Source organism: Ranitomeya imitator, chromosome 4 (genome assembly GCF_032444005.1).
Source record: "Ranitomeya imitator isolate aRanImi1 chromosome 4, aRanImi1.pri, whole genome shotgun sequence".
In the NCBI taxonomy this organism is placed as follows: Eukaryota; Metazoa; Chordata; class Amphibia; order Anura; family Dendrobatidae; genus Ranitomeya; species Ranitomeya imitator.
In genome coordinates this window covers 223,689,251-223,701,284 of record NC_091285.1, presented here as the reverse complement: position 1 = coordinate 223,701,284, position 12,034 = coordinate 223,689,251, and positions in this window count along the sequence as shown.

The following is a 12,034-nucleotide window of genomic DNA, read 5'->3' as shown; positions in this document are numbered from 1 at the left end:
TCTGCCTGCAGGAACAGGAAACCAAAACTGAGGAGAGAAGTGCCGCCCCCCTCTTTTATCTCTGCTACAGGTTTCCTGTTCCTGGGGGTGGATACCATCTCTCAATGTGTGGTGCTGTCATGGGGAAGGGAAAAAATTATTTTTAATGCTAGTGTTAATAACATTTTTGTATTGTATTTTTAATGGCATAAATTGATTGTTTCTCCTTGTTCAAATGATTGCTATGAGTCGCCAACATATGGGTACATTTAAAACATGGAACTGGTATCTTTGCTGTATTCTAAATTAAAAAGCAATAGCAAAGACATTATAAGTATATTTCACCAGACAGGTGACACTATTTGCCAAAATTTGTTTAATTATTGAGAATGGTTTGTGAATACTTTGTTCATATATAAGTAATAATATGTAAAAGTTTGATAGCCAGTAGTGAGTGTATGTGCTAACAATAAAATAATTACTTGAAGCATATACTGTAGGTGGGTTCCTAAAATGTTTGCTGCTATTTTACACATTACCAAAGATTACATCAGCAATAGAAAACTCAAATGCAGCCAGGCAATCTTTCCAATAATCCATTGCAGCTAATCAGCAGGGATCATCATAATTTACTGCATATATACCATATCTATATATGTATGTATGTGCGTGTGTGTTTATGTATCAAACCACGCCCACTCCACATAGTCCCGCCCAGTCTGCATAGCCATACTCACTCCACATGCAAAGCCCCGTATAATATTATATATAATATTGGCTCACTGCTTCCATTACAAGGAAAAGAACCACTCAAGCAGAGGCTCCGCAGAGATGCTTTTTAATTTCAAACACCCACCTTGATATTGTCGATTAACAAAGCTCAGGGACAGTCCTTGAATGTAGTAGGGATCAATTTGGAGTCTCCATGCTTTTCTCATGGTCAACTTTACGTGGCCTGTTCAAGAGTTGGAACTGCTAAAAAGCTGTTCATCTTTGCACTATAAGGAAAAACCAGAAATGTTGTTCATCAAAAGGCTCTTGAATGAGTTGAAATAAAAACACTACCAATACTTGGGTAATAATTTAGTTAATTTGTGTTGCAAATCTGTAGTGTTGAATGTATGATTTGAAATGTTTTTATGTGCAATATAATCATTAGAATTTGTTATAACTATCCACAGTTAGTAACTATGCCCTAGCAATGCCGGGCTCTTCAGCTAGTCCTATATAAAAATAAAATCAGGAAATGCAGCAGCTATTTTACAGTGAAACTGGGTAGTGAGAGGATGTCACAGCTTAGTCATGGTGATAGAGAGAGATTGCCATAAAAAGCTTAAAAAACATTACAGATAGTTTGTTAGCACAGCAGTCTTGACTCTTGAATGATTACAATACGTTTACCCATAGAAGACCTCAGAGTCATTTAAAGAAACTGGAGTACTAACAATTTGTAGCAAATTGATTTGCTGGAAATCAAAATGATTTTTTAAAAAGTCGGCAAAATTATTAAATTTAAATTTCAAACCATTCATCATTTGTACTATAAGCTGATTCATAATTAATAAAATGTTTAAAAAATGTAGCATAAGGATAAAAGTCAGAGTTATAGAATTAAAACATAAGGATAAAATCACAGTTACAGTATGTAAATACACACACATATGTTAACTTAAAATAACGTATGTGTATTTCTTTTCCTAACTTATATCTAAACTTTCAATTTCTGCTACCTTACCAACTAAGAAACAAATACTCCTAATAAACTTTTGCTCTTGTATTATATTGTAGTTACCTGTAATTTCACCAACAATATGTTTGCCTAAAAGGTGTAGCATTTAAATAATAACTTGTCCTTAATAATATTTAACTTCATCTCACCAGTGAAATTACAACACTTCGAATAATCCTGCTTCCAAAATCACAAGGACACATAATAAATTTTAACCACATAATTTGTAAAAACTCCCCAAAATTGTACTTTCAACCACTCACTTTCATAAACCAAGTGTACCATCTGTGCAACAAAAACAATCAGTGCAGTAAGCCTTACTCATTTTCTTTACCCTAAACTTTGTTGAGCTTGCTTGAATTTCCAACTAAAATCCCCAATTAATACTTTTAAAGATTTTTCCACATTTGGACTATTAACATTGGAATACTTTGTAATACAGAACACTCTACTGGTTAACCATTTTACCCAACATACAGTACCTCTTGCCACAAAAGCTATTAGAAAAGTTAGCTTTCATCAAAGAAAGACAAGTCCAACAATACATTTACATGCCCAGTCTGTTCTTCTTTTATTAACAAATCAGCATTTCAATTGATACGCAAATGAGGCTGAACAGCTATTTGTAGATGTGAATCCTATGTCACTGCAGCTCCATTCATCTGCCCCTTAGACAAAGCAACAGCAAAACGCACATCCATCGGAAAAGGAATTAGCATTGAGGGTTGGTATCTTTGTGTAGTTCCATCAATTACTTCCCCACAAGTTCTGTACCCTTATAGGATAAATATATGTGTGTGCCAATGGACTGGATTTGTTACAAAATGAGTTGTTGTTTTACAGTTACCCTAAATTAAATGTCCTAGCACCTCCTCCTAAATACATATTTTTTATATAATATTCATTACTTTTTATAAGGCTTTTAATCCTGAGACATGGTAAATAATTATATGACACAAAGACTATATATAGTTCAGCCATGATATTGTAGCCTTAATTATAGGTTTTATTACATTGTTTTTCTATTTTTGAAACAGATTTTTGCTACCCATGGATGGACGTATCTCAAATTAAGGATGTACACAGTATATAACATCAGATAAATAAAATACAGACCCTTCAAATCTATCTTTCTGTCTGTCATCTAACGCATCAGGTATTCTAGAATATGTATGTATGTTGCGCTTAGCACAGCCACGTAGTATATAACACAGCCATGTAGTATATAGCACAGCCACGTAGTATATAGCACAGCCACGTAGTATATAACACAGCCACATAGTATATAGCACAGCCACATAGTATATAGCACAGCCACATAGTATATAGCAGCCACATAGTATATACAGTAGCAGCCATATAGTATATAGCAGCCACATAGTATATAGCACAGCCACGTAATATATAGCACAGCCCCCGCAGTATATAACACAGGCCACGTAGTATATAACACTGCCCACATAGTATATAGCAGCCAGGCAGTATATAACACAGCCCACGTAGTATATAACATGCATCGGGTATTCTAGAGTATGTATGGATGTACGTCGCACTTAGCACAGCCATGCAGTATATAGCACAGCCACATAGTATATAACACAGGCACGTAGTGTATAGCACAGCCATGTAGTATATAGCACAGCCACGTAGTATATAGCAGTCACATAGTATATAGAAGCCACATAGTATATAGCACAGTCCACGTAACATAGACAGCCAGAAGTATATAGCACAGCCATGTAGTATATAGCAGCCACATAGTATACAGCACAGCCCACGTAATATATAGCACAGCCCATGCAGTATATAATACAGACCACGCAGTATGTAACACAGGCCATGCAGTATATAACGCTGCCCATGTAGTATATAGCAGCCAGGCAGTATATAACACAGCCCACGTAGTATATAACACTTGCCACGCGTTATATAACACAGGCCATGCAGTATATCACACAGCCCACGCAGTATATAACACTGCCCACATAGTATACAGCAGCCAGGCAGTATATAACACAGCCCACGTAGTATATAACACAGCCCACATAGTATATAACACTGGCCACGCGGTATATAACAGAGGCCACGCAGTATATAACACTGCCCACGTAATATATAGCAGCCAGGCAGTATATAACACAGCCCACATAATATATAGCACAGCCCATGTAGTATATAACACAGCCCACTTAGTATATAACACAGGCCACGCAGTATATAACACAACCAATGCAGTATATAACACTGCCCACGTAGTATATAGCAGCCAGGCAGTATATAGCAATGCCCACGTAGTTTTTAACACAGCCCATGCAATATATAACACAGCACACGTAGTATATAACACAGCCCACGTAGTATATAGCACAGCTCATGCAGTATATAACACAGCCCACGTAGTATATAACACAGCCCACGTAATATATGGCACAGCCCACTCAGTATATAACACTGCCCATGAGGTATATGGCAGGCACGCAGTATATAACACAACCAATGCAGTATATAACACTGCCCACGTAGTGTATAGCAGCCACGCAGTATATAACACTGCCCACGTAATATATAGCAGCCAGGCAGTATATAACACAGCCCACGTAGTATATAACACAGCCCACGTAATATATGGCACAGCCCACCCAGTATATAACACTGCCCATGAGGTATATGGCAGGCACGCAGTATATAACACAACCAATGCAGTATATAACACTGCCCACGTAGTGTATAGCAGCCAGGCAGTATATAGCAATGCCCACGTAGTATGTAACACAGCCCATGCAGTATATAACACAGCACACGCAGTAAATAACACAGCCCACGTAGTATATAGCACAGCTCATACAGTATATAACACAGCCCACATAGTATATAACACAGCCCACATAGTATATAACACAGCCCACGTAGTATATAGCAGTATGGGCACCATATCCCTGTTTAAAAAAAAGAATTTAAATAAAAAATAGTTATATACTCATCCTCCGTTGTCCACCGAAACTGTCCCGACGTGCGAGATGCCGCCGCCAGCTTCCGTTCCCAGAGATGCATTGCAAAATTACCCAGATGACTTAGCGGTTATTCTTTTTTTTTTTAAATTAATTTAATATGTGGAAATGCTGGCAGCCAATCAGGCTGGTTCAGTAGAATTTGGGTATATATTCAGCTCTATTCACATTGAACCACAACCACGATTAAGGCTCCGTTGAAAAAACATCAGTTGTTCACACCATGGCTAAAGCCGCATGTCAACATGTTTTTTAAGAATTGATTTTTCAATAAATACTGGACTTTTATTACTTATCTGTGAACATGTGATTTCTTTTTCTTGTACAACTATACAATGTTTCAGATTTTCCTTCTCAGGACACAATCTACTAGAGATTTTCTCTCCAGCCCTACAGAACCATGACTGCCTCTGGAGGACAGCTATTTGAGCCCCAGACTACTCCCTGGGGTGGAGATAAAGTGGACAACTTCTCATGCACTCTATGGTTGTCCACAAAAACCCAGCCCATTAAACTAATTGACTAGTAACCCCTCGCAGCACTTAATTTGCTGGAAGAAAACTTCTGGATTTTGATATCACTGAATCTAATAAATGCAGTGATACATATATCCCCTGCAGCATCTTAACAGTGGACTTTGTCACAAGATAGATAGTATTCTGTGTCAAATAGACCTTCCAGCATATAAATCTGGAGTGCTAATTCAGTGTTGCACCAGCAAGTCGCCACTTTAGCATATACAAGTGCTTCTCACTAAATTAGAATGTCATCAAAAAGTCAATTTCAGTTCTTCAATACAAAAAGTGAAACTCATATTATATAGACATTATATATTATATATACAAAAAGAGTGATCTATTTCAAGTGTTTATTTCTGTTAATGTTGATGATTATGGCTTACAGCCAATGAAAACCCAAAAGTCATTATCTCCTTAAATTAGAATACTTTACTAAACCAGATTGAAAAATGCTTTTAATATCTGAAATGTTGGCCTACTAAAATGTATGCTCAGTAAATGCACCCAATACTTGGTCGGGGCTCCTTTTACATCAATTACTGCATCAATGTAGCATGGCATGGAGGCGATGAGCCTGTGGCACTACTGAGGTGTTATGGAAGCCAAGGTTGCTTTGGTAGTAATTTTCAGCTTGTCTACATTGTGGCTAAGGTCAGGCGAGTTTGCTGGATGATCAAGCACAGTGATACTGTTGTTTTTAAATCAGGTTTTGGTACTTTTGGCAATGTGGACAGGTGTCAAGTCCTGCTGGAGAATGAAACTTCCATCTCCAAAAAGCTTCTTGGCATAGGGAAGCATGAAGTGGTCTAAAATTTCCTGGTAGATGGCTAAGCTGACTTTGGTCTTGATAAAACACAGTGGACCTAAACCAGCAGATGACATGGCTCCTTGAAACATTTCCGCTCTTCCTCCAGACTCTGGGACCTTGATTTCCAAGTGAAAGACAAAATTTACTTTCATCTGGATACAACACCTTGGACCACTGAGAAACAGTCCAGTTTTATTTCTCCTTGGCCCAGGTAAGACACTTCTGGCGTTGTCTATTGGTCATGAGTAGCAAAGAATTAGACACTTGTAGCCCATTTCCCTGGACATGTCTCTGTGTGGTGGCTCTTGAAGCAATGACTACAGCAGCAGCCCACTCCTTGTGAATCCCCCCAAAATTTTTGAATGGCCTTTTCTTAACAATCCTTTGAAGGCTGTGGTTATCCCGATTGCTTGTTCTCCTTTTTCTACCACACTTTTCTTCCCTTCAACTTCCATTAATATGCTTGGATACAGTACTCTGTGAACAGCCAGCTTCTTTAGCAATGACCTTTTTTGGCTTACCTTGCTTGTTGAGTGTGTCAATGACTGTCTTCTGGACATCTGTCAAGTCAGCAGTCTTCCCCATGATTGTGGAGCCTACTGAAACAGACTAAGGGACCTTTTTAAAAGCTTAGGAAGTCTTTGCAGGTGTTTTTGTTAATTATTCTAATTTAATGAGATAGTGACTTTTGGGTTTTCACTGGCTGTAAGCCAGAATCATCAACATTTACATAAATAAACATTGAAATAGATCACTCTGTTTGTAATAACGTTATATAATATAGGAGCTTCACTCTTTGTATTGAAGAACTGAAATAAATTAACTTTTTGATGATATTCTAATTTAGTGAGAAGCACTTGTAAATCCATAGTGGTGCTGACTCTCTTCAGCATCTAAATCCTATGTCCTAAAAGTGTGATCCAGCCACCAGCCCACACTTCAGAATCTAAATACTTTGAGCTAAATGTGTGGTCCAGCCACCAGTCCACATTTCAGTATCTAAATCCTTTGAGCTAATTGTGTCATCCAGCCACCAGTCCACATTTCAGCATCTAAATCCATGTAAAACACCATGGAATAAATGGCTCTATAATAATAATAGTAATAGCGCTAAAAGTGTGGTCACAGCAAATGAATACTGATTAAAATAGTGACAGGTGGCTGAAAGGTCTGGGCCTAGGGTTGCGGAACAGCTGGTTAATACAGGGGAAGGGTACATCCAACATGAGTGGGAAAAAGTGAAGTCGTGGTGGAAGGAGGAATGGGCTGGGTTCAAGGTGTAAGTGGGGTAGGTGGTAATGTTACTGAAAACTCTACAGAACAAACACCAGCTCATTCTATCCAAAGACAAATGACAACTTCTGTTATGGGATGGACTGATAGACTCCATTTCTTTTGCAGCCACACAGCGGTATGCCTTGTAGATGAGGGCTAGAAAGAGCATGTGCTTCAGGGGATGGTAAGTGCTGCATTAAGTGGCCTCTCCTCCTCTTCCTCCACCTTAACATCAAACACAATACAGTCCTCAGAGGTGGCACCCCAATCACCCTTGTTTTCCCATGTGTAACAACTGTCCAACTGTCTGTGGGGAACCACAGATGGGCGAGTCTGCAGAGACTGAGAAACCTGAGGAGCACGCGTACTCTACTGTTATGGACTGGTGATTCAGAAACACAATGGACCTGGTGGTTAAGAGCACACAAAGTGACCTGATAGTTACTAATAACATAGGACGAGCTCTGAGACGTGGGAACTCTGCTGACCGCAATCCCTAATCCTATCACACCACACTAGAGGTAGCCGTGGAGCGCTCCTGACCAGACCTAGGCGCCTCGGGCACAGCCTGAGAAACTAGCTAGCCCTGAAGATAGAAAAATAAGCCTACCTTGCCTCAGAGAAATTCCCCAAAGGAAAAGGCAGCCCCCCACATATAATGACTGTGAGTAAAGATGAAAATACAAACACAGAGATGAAATAGGTTTTTGCAAAGTGAGGCCCGACTTACTGAATAGACCGAGGATAGGAAAGATAGCTTTGCGGTCAGCACAAAAACCTACAAACAACCACGCAGAGGGCGCAAAAAGACCCTCCGTACCGACTAACGGCACGGAGGTGCTCCCTCTGCGTCCCAGAGCTTCCAGCAAGCAAGACAAACCAATATAGCAAGCTGGACAGAAAAAATAGCAAACAAAAGTAACACAAGCAGAACTTAGCTTATGCAGGGAAGACAGGTCACAAGAACGATCCAGGAGAGAGCAAGACCAATACTGGAACATTGACTGGAGGCAAGGAACAAAGAACTAGGTGGAGTTAAATAGAGCAGCACCTAATGACTTAACCTCGTCACCTGAGGAAGGAAACTCAGAAGCCGCAGCCCCACTCACATCCACCAGAGGAAGCTCATAGACAGAACCAGCTGAAGTACCACTCATGACCACAGGAGGGAGCTTGACCACAGAATTCACAACAGTACCCCCCCTTGAGGAGGGGTCAACGAACCCTCACCAGAGCCCCCAGGCCGACCAGGATGAGCCAAATGAAAGGCACGAACCAGATCGGCAGCATGAACATCAGAGGCAAAGACCCAGGAATTATCTTCCTGACCATAACTCTTCCACTTAACCAGGTACTGGAGTTTCCGTCTCGAAATACGAGAATCCAAAATTTTCTCCACTATATACTCCAACTCCCCCTCAACCAAAACCGGGGCAGGAGGATCAACGGATGGAACCACAGGTGCCACGTATCTCCGCAACAATGACCTATGGAATACATTATGGATGGAAAAAGAAGCTGGAAGGGTCAAACGAAAAGACACAGGATTAAGAACCTCAGAAATCCTATACGGACCAATGAAACAAGGCGTAAACTTAGGAGATGAAACTTTCATAGGAATATAACGAGACGACAACCAACCAAATCCCCAACACGAAGTCGGGGACCCACACAGCGCCTGCGGTTAGCGAAACGTTGAGCCTTCTCCTGGGACAATGTCAAATTATCCACTACATGAGTCCAAATCTGCTGCAACCTATCCACCACAGTATCCACACCAGGACAGTCCGAAGACTCAACCTGCCCTGAAGAGAAACGAGGATGGAAACCAGAATTGCAGAAAAACGGCGAAACCAAAGTAGCCGAGCTGGCCCGATTATTAAGGGCGAACTCAGCCAAAGGCAAAAAGGACACCCAATCATCCTGATCAGCAGAAATAAAACATCTCAGATATGTTTCCAAGGTCTGATTGGTTCGTTCAGTTTGGCCATTTGTCTGAGGATGGAAAGCCGAGGAAAAAGACAAATCAATGCCCATCCTAGCACAAAAGGCTCGCCAAAACCTCGAAACAAACTGGGAACCTCTGTCAGAAACGATGTTCTCCGAAATGCCATGTAAATGAACCACATTCTGGAAAAACAATGGCATCAAATCAGAGGAGGAAGGCAATTTAGACAAGGGTACCAAATGGACCATTTTAGAGAAGCGATCACAAACCACCCAAATGACTGACATCTTTTGAGAGACGGGAAGATCCGAAATAAAATCCATAGAGATATGTGTCCAGGGCCTCTTCGGGACCGGCAAGGAAAATGAAATCCATCAAAATATGTGTCCAAGGCCTCTTTGGCACCGGCAAGGGCAAAAGCAACCCACTGGCACGAGAACAGCAGGGCTTAGCCCGAGCACAAATCCCACAGGACTGCACAAACGAACGCACGTCCCGCGACAGAGACGGCCACCAAAAGGATCTAGCCACCAAATCTCTGGTACCAAAGATTCCAGGATGACCAGCCAACACCGAACAATGAACGTCAGAGATAACTCTACTCGTCCATTTATCAGGGACAAACAGTTTTTCCGCTGGGCAACGGTCAGATCTATTAGCCTGAAATTTTTGCAGCACCCGCCGCAAATCAGGGGAGATGGCAGACAAAATTACCCGTTCTTTGAGAATACCTGCCGGCTCAGGCAAACCCGGAGAGACGGGCACAAAACTCCTAGACAGGGCATCCGCCTTCACATTCTTAGAGCCCGGAAGGTACGAAACCACAAAGTCAAAACGGGAGAAAAACAGCGACCAACGAGCCTGTCTACGATTCAACCATTTGGCAGACTCGAGATAAGTCAAGTTCTTGTGATCAGTCAAGACCACCACGCGATGCTTAGCTCCTTCAAGCCAATGACGCCACTCCTCGAATGCCCACTTCATGGCCAACAACTCTCAATTGCCAACATCATAATTACGCTCAGCAGGTGAAAACTTCCTGGAAAAGAAGGCACATGGTTTCATCACCGAGCCATCAGAACTTCTTTGCGACAAAACAGCCCCTGCTCCAATCTCAGAAGCATCAACCTCGACCTGGAATGGGAGCGAAACATCTGGCTGGCACAACACAGGGGCAGAAGAAAAACGACGCTTCAACTCCTGAAAAGCTTCCACAGCAGCAGAAGACCAATTGACCACATCAGCACCCTTCTTGGTTAAATCAGTCAACGGTTTAGCAATACCAGAAAAATTATTGATGAAGCGACGATAAAAATTAGCAAAGCCCAGGAACTTTTGCAGACTCTTCAGAGATGTCGGCTGAGTCCAATCATAAATGGCCTGAACTTTAACAGGGTCCATCTCGATAGTAGAAGGGGAAAAAATGAAACCCAAAAATGAAACCTTCTGAACACCAAAGAGACATTTTGACCCCTTCACAAACAAAGAATTTGCACGCAGGACCTGGAACACCATTCTAACCTGCTTCACGTGAGACTCCCAATCATCCGAGAAGACCAAAATATCATCCAAGTATATAATCAGGAATTTATCCAGGTACTCTCGGAAGATGTCATGCATAAAGGACTGAAATACTGATGGAGCATTGGAAAGCCCGAAAGGCATAACCAGGTACTCAAAATGGCCCTCGGGCGTATTAAATGCTGTTTTCCATTCATCGCCCTGTTTAATACGCACAAGATTATACGCACCACGAAGATCTATCTTGGTGAACCAACTAGCCCCCTTAATCCGAGCAAACAAATCAGACAGCAGCGGCAAGGGGTACTGAAATTTGACTGTGATTTTATTTAGAAGGCGGTAATCAATACAAGGTCTCAACGAACCATCCTTCTTGGCCACAAAAAAGAAACCCTGCTCCCAATGGCGACGACGACGGGCGAATATGACCCTTCTCCAAGGATTCCTTTACGTAACTCTGCATAGCGGCGTGCTCAGGCACAGACAAATTAAACAGTCGACCCTTAGGGAACTTACTACCAGGAATCAAATCGATAGCACAATCGCAATCCCTATGCGGAGGTAGGGCACTGGACTTGGGCTCATCAAATACATCCTGGTAATCCGACAAGAACTCTGGGACCTCAGAAGGGGTGGATGATGAAATAGACAGAACTGGAACATCACCATGTACCCCCTGACAACCCCAGCTGGACACAGACATAGACTTCCAATCCAATATTGGGTTATGGACTTGTAGCCATGGCAACCCCAACACGACCACATCATGCAGATTATGCAACACCAAAAAGCGAATATCCTCCTGATGCGCAGGAGCCATGCACATGGTCAGTTGGGTCCAGTACTGAGGCTTATTCTTGGCCAAAGGCGTAGCATCAATTCCTCTCAATGGAATAGGATACTGCAAGGGCTCCAAGAAAAACCCACAGCGCCTAGCAAAGTCCAAGTCCATCAAATTCAGGGCAGCGCCTGAATCCACAAATGCCATGACAGAATAGGATGACAAAGAGCAGATCAAAGTAATGGACAAAAGAAATTTCGACTGTACCGTACCAATGGTGGCAGACCTAGCGAACCGCTTAGTGCGCTTAGGACAATCAGAGATAGCATGAGTGGAATCACCACAGTAAAAACACAGCCCATTCCGACGTCTGTGTTCTTGCCGTTCAGCTCTGGTCAAAGTCCTATCACATTGCATAGGCTCAGGTTTATGCTCAGATAATACCGCCAAATGGTGCACATTTTTAC